This window comes from Apodemus sylvaticus, chromosome 22, assembly GCF_947179515.1.
Source record: "Apodemus sylvaticus chromosome 22, mApoSyl1.1, whole genome shotgun sequence".
In the NCBI taxonomy this organism is placed as follows: domain Eukaryota; kingdom Metazoa; phylum Chordata; class Mammalia; order Rodentia; family Muridae; genus Apodemus; species Apodemus sylvaticus.
In genome coordinates this window covers 8918667-8938272 of record NC_067493.1, presented here as the reverse complement: position 1 = coordinate 8938272, position 19606 = coordinate 8918667, and the positions used below count along the sequence as shown (strand labels likewise).

General features: G+C 39.6%; 1 pseudogene; it reads left to right on the top strand.

Annotated features, from left to right (window-relative positions):
- The window catches only part of LOC127673263 (zinc finger protein 431-like), a 28239-nt pseudogene extending 9076 nt beyond the window's left edge, over positions 1-19163 (top strand).
- Positions 19164-19606: the final 443 nt, after the last annotated feature.

Sequence of the window (19606 nt, the reverse complement as noted above, 5' to 3'; positions counted from 1 at the left end):
ATTTCCTAAGCATCTTTACCATAACAAGCCTTGTTCTGATCATAACCATAATGCTCTAATCCCTTAGGGGTGTTTCTAAATCATACATTTTAAATTGAGAAACCGTTTCTTACTCTTGATCGTTAGAGATGTTCAGATCCACCTTTGATGTAGACTAGAGATGCTTTTTCATCCTATAATTGGAAAGGCCATTTTTGTTTTTTGTATTTGTACTACTTTATTTTACAAAACAAAAGAGATTTGTTTAACTTTGCTTTTTTCAAAACTCGCATCAAAAATAATTATTTCTGAAATATTCCCTGTAAGATCCTGCAATGTGAAATTAACCAGTTCTTGATATATTTAACTTCCCTTGACTGACAGCCTTCATCAGGACATTGTATTAATTACCCTTTCTATATACAGAGAAAGATTCATCTTCTCTATGATTTGAGATGGGCTTTTGTAGAAAATCTATACTAATCCAACTGGGTGTTTTTTCGCTAATTTGCCACTGATGAAAATTGTCTGGATAATAATAGTGTTCAACAATGATTGCCTTACATATCTGGCTTTTCATCTGAGGTTGTCTATTACCTATCATCTGTTTAAGGGAGCTTGGAGCTGATCCAAGCATTTAGCCATAAACAAACCTCCTGGTTTGTTTGTTTGCTTGTTTGTTTGTTTTGCGACAGATTTTCTCTATAGCCCTGGCTGTCCTGGAACTCACTTTGTAGACCAGGCTGTTATTCCTGTGTTACAGTTTTCTGTCTAGATTTATAGAGTGTTGGCTGGGTGTGGCCTCTTTCACTGACCTCTTTGATATGTTCAGGAGAGATTGCTGGTTATTGTTGACTGCTAGGAGAGCAGGTGGGCAGAAAGAGATCATCTTTTCAATCCACAAGGGGACACAGTCAGGAGAGAGGTAAATCTGCCGGCATTTCTCCATGTCAGAGCTACGTTCATCTGAAGGAGCCTCAGTTGTGGGTGTGCTCTCATCACAATGGCAGTTGTTGTGTCTGTGTGAGGTAGTGTTCATGATTCTGAATGTGACAATATTCATAATTAAGTGGGCCTAAGCTGGGTAAGGGAGCAACCTGGGCATGGGACAATGCCCAAGCAGGAGAGCAAGCCAGGAGACCAAGCTTGTCCATGTTTTTACCTTCAGTTTGTAGCTCCAGTTTCATAAATCAGGCCTAAACAGACACAAAAAGTTTGAAGATAATTCCAGGCATCCTATCACATCAACAAAGACTTCGGCTGGGTTTAAAATGATGAGAGAATTCCCACATCAACATGGATACCGAACAACACCCTACTCCATGATAACATGGACAAGGATGAATTAAAGAAAAAACTGTTAGAATTTAGTGAACATGAAGGCAAAACAAATCCAAACCTTTGACACACAACGGACGCAGTGCTGATAAGAAAACTCACAGCTCTGATTATTTGTAATTCCCACAAAAAAGCAAGGATTAGGTGAATAGTCTCCCGCTGATTGCAGATAATGCCTTCCTCTGATGCATATGTGACTGGGGTCCCGCCCAAGCCCAACTGTGCTCTTTGCTGGATGGCTTAGACACTGTGACCTCCCAGGGGTCTGGGTTACTGATACTGTTGGTCTTCTTAAGTTGTTGGAATTCCCTACAGCTCCTTCCATTCTTCTTCTAACTCTTCCATAGGGATCCATGACCTGAGTGCAATGATTGGCTGTGAGTATCTGCCTCTGTCTCAGTTGCTGTCAGAGCCTCTCAGAGGACAGCCATGCTAGGCTCCTGTCTGCAAGAACATAGGGTTTTCTCCCTTCTCACATGGCTGTCACCCATTATAGATTTTTGTATTGAAAAAAAGAATTAAAAAGAGTTTATGATAAAATTGAAGATTTTCATGGAAAATATTTCTGATAATATAGAAGAGATATATAGAAAAAAGTTTAAAATTTAAAATTTTCATGGAAAGTTAAACAGTAAAATGATATACATAAAACATTGCTATATTATTTCAAAAATAAAATAGAAGCTTTTATGGTTGAATTAAAGTTTTACATGGAAAATATTTCTGATAAAATTATAGAAAATTTTAGAAAAAATATGTTAAAATTGAAGATTATCATGGCAAATATTATATAGATTAAATAATGGTAGGTATCCACCTTCAATTAACTTAGAAAGGTTTTTATATCTACCATTTTATTTATAAAATTGCTATGGAAATATTAAATTTTAACGTGTTTGTCTATATATTTCTTGAATTTTATTAGAAATATTTTTACATAAATCTTCAATTTTACCTGAAAATGTTTGTAATTCCACTTTTAGTCAACTTAGAATTATTTTATACCTATCATTTTATCTGTATAGTCTCCATTATAGTGTTGAATTTTAACATGTTTTTCTACATATTTTTTCAAATGTATCAGAAATATTTTCCATGTCAATCATCGAGTTTATCAGAAAATGTTTACAATTCCAATGTAGTATTCACAATGAGACAGACCTATGCTTTTCACAATCAGAAAAAGGGGGCTTCAGGCCCACCAGACCTTGATGTTGGAGGTGACTCAATACTGACACTTTGAGCAGCTTGTACAAACCTGTTTTTTGTTATGAGCATGTACCAAGTAGCTGGTTGTACATCACATTTGTCTCCTTTGTTATAATTTGGAGACAGGTTTCTAAACAAACCTGATGAAGGAACATGGGAATCCTAACATCCTAGTTTCTAACCGGCCTGCTTAGCATCCTATCTGTGGGGTGTGTTTAAGGTCGTCCTCCTTCAGCTAAATGCTACTTACTGTCACTATTTCCTAAGCTCGGTAAGACCTGTCCTTCACCAAATCCAACCTTCTACACCTCAGTTTAATATTGCAGTGCACCCCAACACATGAGAGTCCTTTTAAATATTCCGCAAAATTAACAGCAGGTGGATCTTACACCTTGGTGTTAACTGCTAAGATCAGAACTTGTAGAAGATTCCAGAGAAACCAGGGCTGTCCAATTTTGGCATCCTGCCCATGACATTTCTTCAAGCAACCCCCTGGCCCAAGTATTTTGAGCAGATTCAGCCCTGATAGTGAAGTTACTCAGAGGTCACAGCCTGAACTAGCAAGGGAGGAGCACCACAAGGGACCTCACAGGTGCAAACATCTGGCTACACCTGGCCGATGCTTCCCATGCAGCTCTAGGGAGGACCAACCACCACTGCTCCCACTGCTCATATGTCTGCTCCTCCTCACTATGGGCAGTGACTCTGTGGTCAACATGTCTCAAAAATGGAGCTTACTTGAGGTTCCCTTACAGTACCTCAATTTTATTAGGATTGTTTTCCATGTAAATCTCCAATTTTATCAAAATTTTCTAATTCTCTATTTATTTAATTTAGAAATACTTTTATTTCTATCATTTTAGAAGCATCCATTTCCTTGTAAATCTTCAACTTTCACACTTCTTTCTATGTATTTCTTCAATTTTATCAGGAATATATTCCATGAAAATCTTCCCTTTCATCCCAAATTTTTCTATGTCCTTGGTCATTCAGTAAAAATAAAATTATCTACATTTTTTAACATTATTTTCCAACAAATTCTTCAATTTTAACACATTTTTTCAATATATTACTCAGAGACTGCTTGCCCTGCGCCTGACCTCACGCCAACCCCACCCCTCTCCCATCTATCTCAGCCCCAGGCGGGAGCCATGTTTGATTCCCTGACTGTCACCCAGCAACCGCTGACCGCCGTGCCCCTGACGTCCCCCCGAGCCCTGCCCCCGCCCCGTGACCTTGCATCTCAGCCCCTGGTGGGTGCCATGTTGGTGTCCCTGTCTGTCACCTGGCAACCGCTGGCACCACCCCTGACGTCACTGCAGTGCCCGCCCTGCATCCAGCCTCCTGGAATGATGTCATTTCCTGTCTTCTATTTTATGAATGAAAGTGGGCTGGGAGTTTGAATGTGCGTGTTGGTCAGAGGTCTGGCAGAGGCGGGAAGGAGGTGAGCTCTCGCATTTAGCGACTGCTGCGATTGCTGAGCTTCCCAGGCTCTGAGCAGCCCGGCCTGGAATTGTGGAACGGGACTGCATTCTCATGCGCATCCGGATGAAGATAGGGCTCCATGTTGCGGGTGTCTGTGAGCTCTGGAGTAACTCCACGCTATCCTCCTGTAGTATCCTCAGATGCTGTCTGTGAGTTTGGAGAGGCCTGGCAAGACGCGGGCTTCCTGCTCTGGAAAGTTTGCAGCAGGGCAGAGTGCAAAACCTCTCTGTGCTCCAGGCAGGGACAGTGGCCGGGCAAGGCGCGGGCTTCCCATTCTGGAAAGTTTGCAGTGGGGCAGAGTGCAAACCCTCTCTGTGCTCCGTCCTGGCAGGGACAGTGAACAGGCAAGATGCGGGCTTCCCGCTCTGGGAAGTTTGCAGTGGGATGGAGTGCAAACCCTCTCTGTGCTAAGGGCAGGGACAGTGGACAGGCAAGGCGTATGCTTCCCGCTCTGGAAAGTTTGCAGCGGGGCTGAGTGCAAACCCTCTCTGTGCTCCATGCAGGGACAATGGCCAGGCAAGGCACAAGCTTCCCGCTCTACTCTGTAAATTTTGCAGCGGGGCAGAGTGCAAACCCTCTCTGTGCTCCTCCAGGCGGGCACAGTGGCCTCCTGGCATGACCCTTTTATGGGAATGGAAGCTGAGCCTGGCCGCTATTGATCGCTGGGCTGTGGCCCGGCCCTGGCTTCTGGCTGTGACCTGTGAGACAGGTAGGGAATTCACAGGCCAATAAACTGCATCCTGTCCCTTAAAGACACAGGCTGGGCTGTGAAATGACAAGCACCTGGTAGAGTTTACAGAGGTCTGGGCTGGCGCTTTCCCAAGGAACATTAATGATCAAGTTGAAGCTGGCTGGGGTCAAGGGCTGTGGGATGGACGGGGCTAGGTCCCAGGCTAATTTTTTTTTTCTTTAGTTTTGTTAGTTATTTATGTAGTAGTTATTTATATTGTTTTCCTTTGATGTTTGCTGTTTTGATTACTGTGCAGCAAAGACACTTTTCTACAATCTGTTTGATATTTTGGATGCTTCTTTTACATTAACAGGCACCTCCATTAGTTTAAGAAAGTTTTCATTTATGATTTTATTGGAAATGTTTTCTAGACATTTATGCTGATTGATCTTCTTCACTCTCGCCCTCACATTCTCCTTCTGAGGTGTTCCCTGTGGCTGTGCAGCTTGAATGCTTCTCTGTGTCCTGCTCTGAGCTCTGCTGTTGTGTGCTGTGAGGGGACCTCAGGGAAGCTGTGAAATCAAGACATGGTGAGTACAGGATCACTGCCCACAATGGGGAGGAACATGCAGCTGAGCAGTGGGTGCTGGGGTTGTGGGTCCTCTATGGTGTTGGTTCGGAAGCATCAATAAGATGTGACTTCCTGTGAGGTTTCTATTGCTGCTTCTTACCTGCTAATTCAGGCCATGACATCTAAATACTTTAAGTTTCGTGGTTGATTGTAATTCTGTCCAGAACATCTGGACTAGTTGCTTTCCTGTAGCAGCATGAGTGCTTTCTGTGACGATGCATCACCTGGGTCCAAAGCTTTTTGTCTTTTATAATATACATTAAGAAGGCAGGGTTAGGGCTGGAGAGATGGCTCAAAGGTTAAGAGCTCTGGCTATTCTTACACAGGCCATGAGTTCAATTCTTCCCAACCACATGGTGGCTCATAACTATATGTAATGGGGTCTGGTGGCCTCTTCTGGTCTGCAGGAATACATGTACTGACAACTTTGTATAAATAATGAATTCAATCCTTAAAAAAAGAAGATTGATATGAATCTAATAGTTCTGATTTCATACATTAATTATTTTTATTTTGTTTAGTTTGTTATTTTTTTCTCCTGTAGTTTTTTTTTTTTCTTTAAATTTTCTTTAGTGTTTTGATTGTTGCAAAGAGACACTTTCCCAATCTGTTTGGTATTTTTGATGCTTCTTGTACATTAACAGTCATCTTCTTTAGTTTAGGAAAGTTTTCATTGATGATTTCTGTGGAAATATTTTCTAGACCTTTATGTTTATTGATCTTCTTCTTCTTCTTCTTCTTCTTCTTCTTCTTCTTCTTCTTCTTCTTCTTCTTCTTCTTCTTCTTCTTCTTCTCTTCCTCCTTCTCCTCCTCCTCATCTCCTTTCTCCTTCTCTTTCTCCTCCTCCTTCCCTAATATTTCTTGAGAAACTAAACTAAACTAAATGATGCAAAAGAGGTTGTATGAAGCGAGGCAGAGTATTAAAAATCGGAGGATGCTGAATTATTTTCCTGGCTGGAATACCTTATCTTTCTGTGCTGGTGTCTAGGCATCAGCATTTGTGGTTATTTTAGGTTAGGTAAGGTTTCTCAGTTTGTCTAGTATGGATAGGAAGTTATTACTGGGCTATAGTTTGTTGTCTAGATTATCAGATAGTGTTGACTGAGTGTTGCCCCTTTTACTGCTCTTTTTGTTGGGTATGTTCAAGAGGGAATGCTGGCCAATGTTGAAAGCTAGGATAGGAGGTTGGCAGGAAGACATAATCTTAGCAATCCACATAGAGATGTAGTCAGGAGAGAGGTGAAACTGCCAACATTTCAATATTCCAGAGCTACAGTAGCCTGAACGGGCCTCAGTTGAAGGTTTGCCTTTGTCAAAATTGCTGGTTGCTCTATCTGTGTGAGATAGTGTTGATGAATGATGTGGGAAGGCTCTTCCACTAAGGGTGACAATATTCATAAACAAGTGGGTCTGGGATGCATGAGAGAGCTACCTGAGCATGGGACACTGACCAAGCAGGACAGCAAGCCAGGAGACAATATTTGTCCATGCTTTGACCTTCAGTTTGTAGCTTCACTTTCTACACTAAGCTCCAAAAGTGGTGAACTGTGGTCTGACAGAAGCATTCACAACAACCATTTATTACCTGAGATCCTTTTGTGCACAGGATTCCATCACAGAAGCAGAATAGCAAGTTAGAACAGCAACAACAAATGGTATCAATATATGATTTTGCTGCTGGACAGAATCTATGTTCTCTTTTGAAGGAATATGGAATATATCAGAAATTGAGATGGTGAAAGTCATAGAAATCTGTAGATGGTATTTAATAATTTCCATAGGACCTGGAAGATGGAAGTGTTGACAGTATGCAGCCAGAGAAAATTGAGAACATAGCATATCAGAGGAATGCAGAAACTGTAAATTTTAGTGAGAGGTCATTTGTGTGATATTTTGCCAAAAATCCTTTTTCCTTGTCTTATCCCTGCATATAGAGTGGGACAAATTTTAAAAATAATGGGCTGATTTCTTAATTTTCATTCTATTATATGTATTTGTTTGTTACTTTCCCACTAATTTATTTATTTATTTATTTATTTATTTATTTATTTATTTATTATTTATTCATTTGATTTAAATTCCACTTTCTGCCATCTCTCTTTTCTACCTTACACAGGCTTTCATCCCTAATTCCTTTATCTCTTAAGAAGCACGAGCACCACTGGTGTATCAAACAGCTATGAAATTTCAACTCTCTGCATGGTTAGGCATAGCTCTCTTACTGAATTTAGACAAGGCAGCCAAGTGATTTGAAGAGTGTACTGGCTGGTTTTGTGTGTCAATTTGACTCATATTGGAGTTATCACATAGAAAGGTGCTTCAGTTGGGGAAGTGCCTCCATGAGATCCAACTGTGGGGCATTTTCTCAATTAGTGATCATGGGGAGATGGCACCACATTTTGGGTGGTGCCATCCCTGGGCTGGTAGTCTTAGGTTATATAAGAGAGCAGGCTGAGGAAGCCAGGGGAAGCAAGCCACTAAGAAAGATCCCTCCATGGCCTCTGCATCAGCTCCTGCATCCTGACCTGCTTGAGTTCCAGTCCTGACTTCCTTTGGTAATGAACAGATGTATGGAAGAATACACTCAATAAAACCTTTCCTCCCCAACTTACTTCTTCGCCATGATGTTTGTGCAGGAATAGAAACCCTGACTAAGAGAAATTTGTACCAGCGTAGTGGGGTATCCCTGTGACAACCTGGGCCATTGTTTTGGGAAGGACTGTGCAAAGAGTTTGGAGTTTTGGGTTAGAAGAGGCATTGGTTGGTAAGAGCTCTGTGGAATTTTCTGTAGGAGCTTGTATGATAATATGTTGAGAGCAGTTCAGAAAATGAAGGTCGTGAAATTTCAGAAGGAAAATTTAAGATTCTTTTCAGGGATGTTGCTGTTTTGATTGTGAAGATTCTGTGATTTTGGTTAGCTGGGGCTGAAGAATCTGCTAAGATTAACAAGATACTAGAACTATTAAAGCAAAACCTTTTGCATTACTGGGACTATTGATGGCTCCTTAGCTGGAACTAAGAAATTAGCAGTGATTAAGAAGAGCCCAGCACCACTGATCTGAAATCTTCTGGGAAGTGTTTTCTGTGAGTACAGAGGCTGTGTTCCAGAGATAACCACAACTGTACTCTGTGCTGTGGTTGGAATTTGTGCTGTGGTTGGAATTGATAATGTGTATATGTGTAACACAGACAGTACTAGTTTGAAGGTGTGAAGGTGCCAAGAAGAACAGCTGAAGCGCAGCACTGTGAGAGGCTGGCCATGTAAGCCCTTTGGTGAAGGTGCAATCTCAGTTGCAATTGAAAGCCCAGGACTTAAGGGTGTCATGCATAGGAGCTGAGGCTTGGCACCATGAAAAGTGACTATGAGAGGCTATATGTGAAGCCTAGTTATGGCAGAAAACAGCAGTGTTTTGGAGATGCCAGTGCCATGAGATGACCACCAAGAACAGCAGCAGCAGTGGAGTACAGGCAGCTGGACCCTAGAAGAAAAGTTGTGTTCTACAAAGGGCAGAGTGGGAGAAATGACCCCAGCCCTCAGAGGAGCCTGGAACTTCTTGAGTTGGATTCCAAACATTGAAGCATTTAAGTTTGAGTTTTGCTTTTGATTGTGACTGTGCCCTGATATTTTTCCCTCTTGAAGGAAGTAAGTATTTTAGTGGAGCCCACAGTTAAGAGAATTTGAATTTTTAAAATACTTTGAATTTTAAAAGATATTGGACCTTTTAAAGGAATTAAAATTTTAATATGTAAAGAGCATGGGACTTGTAAAGTTATTTAGATCTTAGGGATGAATAAGAAAGTAGGGGTATAGGATTAATAGTGATATGTTCGTGTGTCAGGTTGAGAAGGGGTCAAATGTACTGGCTGGATTTGTGTGTCAACTTGACACAGGCTGGAGTTATCACAGAGAAATGAGCTTAGGTTGGGGAAGTTCCTCCAAGAGATCCAACTCTGGGTCATGTTTTTCAATTAGCGATTAAGAGGGAGGGTCTCTTGTGGATTGGGACCATCCCTGGAATGGTATTCTTGGGTTCTATAAGAGAGCAGGCTGAGCAAGCCAGGGGAAGCAAACCAGTAAGTAACATCCCTCCATGGCCTCTGCATCAGCTCCTGCTTCCTGACCTGCTTGAGTTCCAGTCCTGACTTCCTTTTGTGATACACAGCAACATGGAAGTTTAAGCTGAATAAACCCTTTCCTCCCGAACTTGCTTCTTGGTCAAGATGTTTGTGCAGGAATAGAAATTCTGAATAAGACAAGTGTCATGAAAATGAGTAGCAGTATGAGAGGCCAGGAAAGATTAGTGGAGAGGTGAAGACACAGGGGCAGTTGAAGATTCAGGACTGAAGAAATTTTGAAATGGAGCTGGGTCTTGCAGAGCTGTGTGTGTCTGTGTGTCTGTGTGTGTGTGTGTGTGTGTGTGTGTGTGTCTGTGTGTGTGTGTGTGTGTTTGTGTGTGTGTGTGTGTGTTGGGGGGACATGCTACTCCTGATCCAGTTACCTGTTTTTGTTTGCTTGTTTGTTTGTTTTCTATTATCTTATTGGGGAGGTTTACCATTCTTTACATCTGCGTGTATTCTTCCTTTCCATCCTTTAATTGCTTTTGGAGAAACTTGGAAATACAGTTTTGTGATTGGGACAGCGACGGTAAATCTTATCGGAAAGCAACGTTGTTACTTTCCTTTAAAAACAAAACAAAACAAAACTAGAATTGCCCATCTGTTGAGTGTGGAATTCTAAACAGTGCAAAAACTTTCTATCAGCATTTATCATCATTATTATTGTTATTTTGCATTTTCAAGATAGTGTGTGTGTGTGTGTGTGTGTGTGTGTGTGTGTGTGTGATCCTGGCTGTTCTGGAACTTGCTTTGTAGACCAAGCTGGCCTTGAAATCACAGGAGATCTGTCTGCCTCTGCCTACAAAGTTCGGGGACTAAAGGCGTACACTACCACCACCAGGCTTAAGAGTTCAGGAGAAGAGAATTTCACTTTTTTTGCGACATGCAGATCATCATATTTGGGGAAATTTAATGTACAGTTATGATGGGAATTAAGTATGTGGGTGGTTAAGATGATGTTCATCTACCTGTAGAAAGGAATGTAAGTTGACATCATTTAATCATGGCTTTCCCTGTTGTGCTACCACAGATGACAGACAATGCAGCTCCCCCAGCATTGCTGATGGAGACCGTGCTGACAGCAACATGGGCTGAGCTGGATAACACGTGTGTGTTAGGCATTAGGGATCCCTCACAGCACTAGTATCTGGTACAGAAATCACTTTGATAATTGCCGTGGCTGCTGCTTATGCCTTGCCTGGTGTTGCACAGATGATGAGAGTTTATTTGTTCAACAAATGAGATAGTGGAGTTGATGTGTTAGGCAGGGAGCCTGGTATCTAATCAGTTATTGAGTGACCAGGGAATGGTTATATGGAAAGCTTAGGCTGACCCTTATTCAAGTATGCATGCATATATTTTAAAAATAGCAACAGTGCATTTAAAATGTTGACAGACCCTAAAATTAAATGTCTTACAGGAAATAGGACAGATTTTCCTCTTCACTTTGAGAACTAACATAAATAATAATGTGTAAATGTCCCAGATGTCTTTTTTCCACCTCAAAGGCCTCCATAATAGACATGCTATGAATAAGATGTGATTCAAAAACTAAAATCTTAAAATCTTTTTTTATTAAAAAATTCAAACACACTTGGAATCACCTTGCTATCAAATGCAGAAGTGTGACTCCTGATGCTCAGTCTTAAGGCATCCAGCAGTGAGCTTCAGGGAATTAAAGAGCTGTTGACTTGTCAGGGTGAGATGAGGCTGTGGGGGAAGATGATATGCATGGGTCCTCAATGGATGGGTAAGGGGATGAACTTGTAGCATGTTTGAGACTGGTGGGACATTTTGCATGCTTGTCAAGGGTTTTGTTGTTTATTTGGTTAGGTTTTTCTTTTCTTTGAGACAGTGTTTCATCATTCGCAAAAAACTATCCCTAGATCTTGTTCTGTGGACCAGGCTGGCCTCGAACACACGAAATCCACCTGCCTCTGCCTGCCAAGTGCTGGGATTAAGGGTGTGTACCACCAATACTTTGCTGTCCAGGTTCATTTTAAAAATGGGAGGATATATGCTAACACTGAGAGCCACCTGAGCCCTGAGATCACATGGCAACTGCTAAGTGCAAAACCTGTTCTTGCTGTCCTATTGTTTAGTTGAACCAGTAGAGATAAGAGAGAGGCTTAGAAGGGTGTTAACTTTAGCAGCCAAGCCTTTAGCTCAGTGGTGAAATGTTTAACCCATTTTTTGTTATTGTGTTTGTGGTTATCACTGTAAAGCTTGGCCAGTGTCATTTAATATTCTCTCTGAGAATGCAGTCCAAGCCCAGTATCCAGAGGTGCATTGAAGTAACTGGCTGTAATTTCTAAATGTCACCTGCACCCTTTGTTCTCAAACTGAAGATGTTTGAGTAGGATACATGGAGTATGTTATGTTTATTAACTTGAGTATTTGAGAGAGGATCTTGCTGTGTAGTCTAGGGCTGCCCTAGAACTCACTGTGTCTTCTAGGTTAGCTGGAGCTCACTGCAGTCTCCTGGTTTACAAGTGCCCAGTGATGTGAGTGTCGTGGCACCAGTGTATGTGTGCCTCACTTGGCTAGGCTTATGCTTTTAAAGAAGCTCCTCAGAGCCTGGGGAGGGATGAGGTGTGTCCTGACCTCAGAGTCGGTAATAAATTGTTCAGCAAGTACTAACTAATAACAAGGACATTTTCCTGCCATTCTTTAATAAACGTAAGAATTTCTTTAGGTGTAGTGTGTTTGTGAGATTTGGAAAACTGATGTTGTGAATCATATTTACTGTTCTGTTGTAAGTGATCTGGGCCCCATAATAATGTAAAGATATTTACCATTTGGAAATTCTAGGTTCGTGGATAACTCACTTTCCCCTTTCAATGGGACAGGAAAGAATATTTTGATATTATGAAAAAGAGGACTAGGAAGGCGGATGAATGAAGAAATAGAAGCTGATTTCAAACAGCACAACAAACAAATCCTTTGACTTAATCCTGAGACTGACACAATCCCTGACGTTTCTTCATTGTGTAATAGGGATACTATTGATTCAGTGGGACCATCAAGAATAAGATGGTGGCCATCTTAACCTTAAACATGACCCTAACCCTGGGACTTTTCCTAAATCTCTAATCCTATCTAAATCCCTTAATTTCCTAAGCATCCTAATCCTAAAAAAACCTTATACTGATCCTAGCCATAATCTCTACTCCCCTAACCCTAACTCTAGCCCTGGGTACTCTGGGGGATGTTTCTTAATTATACCTTTTGAAGTGAGAATCCCTTTATTAATCTTGATCTTTTGAGATGTTCTAATCCACCTTTGATCTAGGCTATATGTGCTTTTTGCAACCTACATATAGAAGTGTCATGAAAAAGCAGTTCTTTTGTTTTGGTACTTGTACTATTTTATTTTATAAAACAAAGGTGATTTCTTTGCTTTTTAAAAAACTGGCATTAGGAAGTACTTATTTCTTAAATATACTGGTAGATACTGAAAATCAGCCATAATATCCTGCCACATGAAATCCACCAGTCCTTGATTTTTCTAACACCCCCTTGGCTGACAGCCTTTATTGGGACACTCTATTAACTACCCTTTCTATATATACATAGAAAGATTCATTTTCTCTGTGATTTCAGATAGTATTATATAGAAAATCTGTACTAATTCAACTGTATTTTGTTCTTTAATTTGCACTGTTGAAAATGTGCTGACTAGAAATAGTGCTCGACAGTGTTTCCTTTATGTTTCTGGCTTTTCTTATGGGGTTGTTTGAGAAGGGAGCTTCAGCTTCCTTGAGCCCAGGATTTAGACAAAACAAAACAAAACAAAACAAAACAAAAAACAAAAAAACCGAAAAACAAAACAAAACAAACAAAGAAACAAACAAAAAACCACTTCGTTTGTTTTTGTTAGTTCTGTTTTGTTTTGTTTTCTTTTTATTTATTTATTTTTTGAGACAGTGTTTCTGTGTATAGCAGAGGCTGACCTGGAACTCACTCTGTAGACCAGGCTGGCCTCGAACTTAGAGATTTACCTGCCTGCCACCCAAGTGCAAGGATTCCAGGTATGCACCACCTCTGCCTATTTAAAATTGTTGTTTCTAAATATCAATGTTTAATGTTAGTAACCTGGGTGATACATTGGGTCATCAATTCCTGGGTCAGATTGTTATGTCTAATGCACCTTCAGTAATGGTCTAGGCAAACTATTCATCATGATTATGTGAGGAAGACAAATGCTTTGAAGAAAGCTCAGGCACAGGTCTTGGTAAGTGCAGGGTCCTGGCTCAAAGAGGGGAGGAGCAGGCAGCTGACCAGCCTGAGCTGGATTGTTGATCCTCATACAGGGTTGGGTGGGGTGTGATACCTCTTGGAATCTGATTTCAAATATCAATGGAGTGCAAACCACTCCTGAAATCTTGACAAGGTGTAGTCCTAGATAGGAAGCACTCCTTAACCTGAGGAGGGCTAAGATTCACTGGCCAATCAAGGGCACCAGGCAGACCTGCCAGTCAGACAAAGAGGCAGGATCTTCCGGGTGCCTTTTGGTGTGTTCCCTGTGGCTATGCAGCTTGAATGGTTCTCTGTGTTCTGCTCTGAGCTCTGATGTTGTGTGCTGTGAGGGGACCTCAGGGAAACGTTGAAATCAAGACATGGTGAGTACACAATATCTGCCCACAATGGGGAGGAACATGCAGCTGAACTGTATGCACTGAGGTGGTGGGTTCACTATGGGGTTGGATCAGAAGCAGCAGCCAGATATGACCACCTGTGAGGTTTCTAGTGGTGCTATTTACTTGCTAGTTCAGGCCATGACATCTCAATAACTTTAGTATCATGGCTGATTGTAATTTTGTCCAAAACATCTGGACCAATTGCTTTTTTGTAGAAGCATGGGTGGTTTCTATGACTATGCATCACCTGGGTCCAAACCTTTTTGTCTTTTATAATATACATTAAGAAGGCAAGGCTAGGGCTGGAGAGGTGGCTCAAAGGTTAATAGCTCTGGTTGTTCTTACACAGGCCATTTGTTTAATTCTTAGCAACCACATGGTGGCTCATAACTATATGGAATGGGGTCTGGTGCCCTCTTCTGGCCTGCAGGAATACATGCAGGGAGAACATTGTATAAGTAATGAATTAATGCCTTAAAAAAATAGAAGACAGATATGAATCTAATAGTTCTGATTTCATACATTACTCATTCTATTGTTTACTTTGTTTTTTTGGCTGTAGCTTTTTTATATTTATTTAATATGTTTAGTGTTGTGATTATTACGTAGCAAAGGGACTTTTTCCCCATTGTTTGGTATTTTTGATGTTTCTTGTACATTAACGGGCACCTTTTTTGCTTTAGAAAAATTTTCCATTCATTATTTCATTTGAAATATTTTTGAGACCTTTATGCTGATTGATCTTTTTCATCTTCCTCCTCCTTCTCCATCTCCTTCTCCTTCTCCTTCTCCTTCTCCTCTTCCTCGTCTTCTCCTTCTTCTCTTCTTCCACTATTACTTCTTCTTCTTCTTCTTCTTCTTCTTCTTCTTCTTCTTCTTCTTCTTCTTCTTCTTCTTCTTCTTCTTCTTCTTCTTCTTCTTCTTCCTTCTCCCTCTCTATCATGTCACGAGAATCTAAACGCAACTGAAACATGTAAGAGTCAGATGTGAAAGAGGTTGTTTGAGGGAAAGGAGAGAAGTGAAACCCTGAGGATAGTGACTTATATTCCTTCCTGGTATTGCTTATCTTTCCATGCTGGTGTCTGGGCAGCATCATTTGTAGTGATTATTGGTCTAGGTAAGTTTTCTCAGTTTGTCTTGTTTGTGAGGTTGTTTATTCCTGTGTTACAGTTTTCTGTCTAGATTTTCATTGTGTTGGCTGAGTGTGGCCTCTTTTACTGACCTTTTTGTTATGTTCAAGAGAGATTGCTGGTTAATGTTGAAAGCTAGGAGAGGAGGTGGGCAGTAAGAGATGCTGTTCTCAATCCACAAAGAGACATAGTCAAGAGAGAGGTAAGTCTGCGAGCATTTCATTATTTCAGAGCTACAGTCATCTTAAGGAGCCTCAGTGGAGGGTGTGCCCTATTCAGAATGGCTGGTTGCAATGTCTGTGTGAGATAGTGTGGATGATTGAAGTGGGAAGGGTCTTCCACTGAGGGTGACAATATTCATAAGCCAGTGGGCCTGGGCTGGATGAGAAAGCTACCTAAGCATGGACACTGACCAATGGGGAGGAACATGCAGCTGAGCAGTGGGTGCTGGGGTGGTAGGTCCACTGTGGGTTTGGATTCGAAGCATCAACCAGATGTGACTTCCTGTGAGATTTCTACTGGTGCTTCTTACTTGGAAGTTGAGGCCATGACCTTTGAATAACTTCAGTATCATGGCTGATTGTAATTCTGTTCGAAACACATCTGGACTAGTTGCTTTCTTGTAGAAGCATGGGTGGTGTCTATGCACCTGTGTCCAAACTGTATTTTCCTTTTGTAATATACATTAAGAAGGCAGGGTCAGGTCTGGGGAGATGTCTCAGAGGATAAGCTGTTTTATATCCATATCTTTAGTTTTGAAATATAGCCAAATATATAGGTTCTTTTCTATTTCTCAGTATTGCATATGTTCATGATGTCAATATTATCTGAAATTTCAGGGTCATTGTGTGCCTGGTGTATGCTATTCTGCCTCAGTCTTCTCTTTGTTCTGAAATGTTTATATTAATACGACACTTTTGCATGTGTGCATGAATAAGAATATCATGTTTCTCACCTTTACTATTGTCCGAAGTTAGCCTCAGAAATCTTTGTTTTGAAGTAATGAGTAGTTGTTGGTCCTGTGTGTTTGTGAGAAATTGACCACCATTATGTAGAAGACAAGCAAGAGCTCGCCACTGATGAATTCTCTCTCCAAACCTACATTGCTTATTTATAATCAACATTTATATTATTATTATTTTCATCTGTTCATTTGTAACTATTTAATCATGCATTGTCTTTTAGTAAAATTTTATTAATGTTATAGTTTAAACTGTTGCACTTCATGTTTCTGCAACATTAACACAGATCTGAAATGAATGCATGATTCTTTGTAGGAACTTTTAGAAAAGAATTGTGAGTTCTCTATCATTTTTGTTTCCTTGGTTGATTTTGGTAGAGTGTTGATGTTCTTAATTTATAACTTTTGGTCTCCTAGAACACATTACATAGGCCATGCTGCCGTCAATCAAGCTAAATGACATATACCTGCCTGTAACTCTGTGATTAAAGGCATGAGCAAATACACCCAGCTTGCCCATGAGTTTTGTAGTTAGTAATCGTTCATACAATTTTTCAGATGCGTGCTCAGTATTGTGGATCTGTTTACCCTGCATCAACCTCTCAATTGGCATTTCTCTGGCAAGGCTGTATCCTATTCAACATGTTCAAAATTGACACACCTAAATCTTATAAATCAAGATCCCTCTAAAATGACACAGTGATTATAAATTCTGAGTCAGAATATAAGTGCATCATGTGGCAAAATTATATGTATATGTTTTTGAGGAAGCATATATTTCCTTTACAGTGATGTTAATATGATCCTTTGTGTTATACACATGTTTGGGATATTTAGGATGCCGTGACTTTTGATGATGTACATGTGAACTTCACTGGGGAAGAGTGGAATTTGCTGGATCCTTCCCAAAAAAATCTCTACAAAGATGTGATGTTGGAAACATACCTGAACCTCGAAGCTATAGGTAAGACTGTTATTTTTTTTTCTACAGGAAAGAAATGTTTCTTTGTTATTGATGACCTTCTATTATTTTAATTGTGAATAATGAAGATTGAGCTGAATAATTCAGTTTTACTGAATTTTAATTGTAACATTCATAATACAGTGATAATTCACAGTACCTTGAATTTTGCCTAATTTCCAATAGAATATCATTGATTTTCTGGTACTGTGTTTTAGGCTATTATCGGGGAGACCATCATCTTGAAGAAAATTGTCAAGTTAGTAGAAGACATGAAAGGTAATTTTTATGTGCAAGCTGATACAAATTTGCCTCTGAGGAAGTGTTCACATGTTCTGTACTCTCAATTGAAAAGCAAGAGTGTAAAATAACAGTCCATTAAGAGTAGCTCTAATTATAATATTCTGACAAAACCATATACCTTAAGATCTGATATCTGGTTAGTGTATCCATTGGATATGTAGCTCCTTTAGAACTATGCTATGCACCTGTCAATCTGTATAGTCTCATAGTACTTAGAAATTGTATATTGAATAGAGAAAAATTTATAGCCAAAACATCCTAATAAGCATATAGTCCATAGTAAGATTATAGGGATATTGAAGGAAGCAACAATTTTTTTTTTGTTCTAGAACAATGGGAAGATATGTAGCATTATGCCTTTGATAGACATTAGGAATATGATGTACATTTGCAACTAAGTGATTTTATAGTTTTACGGGGAATATCCCCAAACTCATAGTGTAGAAAATCTTTATGGGTACTAGGAATTTGGAATTTTTTCTGTGTATCCTGGTTCACAGTAAAATGTGTTGTAATTCACTCTATAGGGAAATTATGAATGTAATTAGTGTTGCAAAGATGAGAGTTGTTCAAACTTTCTTCAGATAACTGAAATATATTATATAAAAATCCCTTATATAAAGAGGATGTTATACATATGAGCCATGTAATAACGATCACAAGTGACTTGAACAACTCATGATGAGGGAGAACACCATAAACATGCAAAGAGCTAAAACCTTAGGATCTGATGCTTTTCTACCATATACCAAATTGTAAACATAATTCAAACTGATTACATGATTCATAAGAGTAATTAATATTGTAAAGGTTTCACATGTGCTAATTATTGTTGCAGGCCTTTAAGAAGTCATAGTGGAGAGAAACCATATGAATGTAAAGTCTTTGCAAGACCCAGTCATCTCCAATATCATAAAAGAACACATACTGGAGAGAAACCATATTAATGTAATCAATGTGGTAAAGCCTTTGAAAGATCCAGTCATCTCCAAGATCATAAAAGAACACATACTGGAGAGAAATCATATGAATGTAATCAATGTGGTAAAGCCTTTGCAAGACCCAGTAATCTCAAATATCATAAAAGAACACATACTGGAGAGAAACCATATGAATGTAATCAATGTGGTAAAGCCTTTGCAAGACCCAGTAATCTCAAATATCATAAAAGAACACATACTGGAGAGAAACCATATGAATGTAATCAATGTGTTAAAGCCTTTTCAAGACCCAGTCAACTCCAAAGACATAAAAGAACACATACTGGAGAGAAACCTCATGAATGTAATCAATGTGGTAAAGCCTTTGTACTTCACAGTGTTCTCAAAAGACATAAAAAAACACATACTGGAGAGAAACATTATAAATGTAATCAATGTGGTAAAGCATTTGCATGTCACAGTCATCTCCAATATCATAAAAGAACACATACTGGAGAGAAACCTTATGAATGTAATCAATGTGGTAAAGCCTTTGCAAGAGCCAGTCATCTCAAATATCATAAAAGAACACATACTGGAGAGAAACCTTATGAATGTAATCAATGTGGTAAAGCATTTGCCCGTCACAGTGGTCTCCAATATCATAAAAGAACACATACTGGAGAGAAACCTTATGAATGTAATCAATGTGGTAAAGCCTTTGCAAGACCCACTCATCTCCATTATCATAAAAGAACACACACCGGACAGAAAACTTATTAATGTAATCAATGTGGTAAAGTGTTTTAACCAGGGATAAGTCCCCAAAATTCTGTGTCTTGGAGAGAAAATTAATGAATATGATCATGAATTAAGTGGGAGTTAGGAGGGTATCATAGTAGGATATGATAGACATGGGTGCTTGGGATTATTTCCACTCTGGAGATTTTTTTTGTTTGTTTGTTTGTTTTGTTTTGTTTTGTTTTTTATGCTTTTGCAAAGAAGTTTGCTGCCCTCGTGTGAAGAGTTTCCTTGAGGTTAAGGTAAAGATGTTTACATTAATTGTATTGACAAAGTAAGTCACAAAAATCACAGCATAGAATTTGGCATGAAAATTTTTAACAAACATAGAAACTAAGAAAGGAAAAATAAAAAAAAAGAAAGGTTCAAAATACAAGGCATCATCAGGAAGTTGAATCAAGTCTAATCCTGTAATCAATGATATTCAATGGCATTAAAGGAATAGTTACATTAGGACAAGAT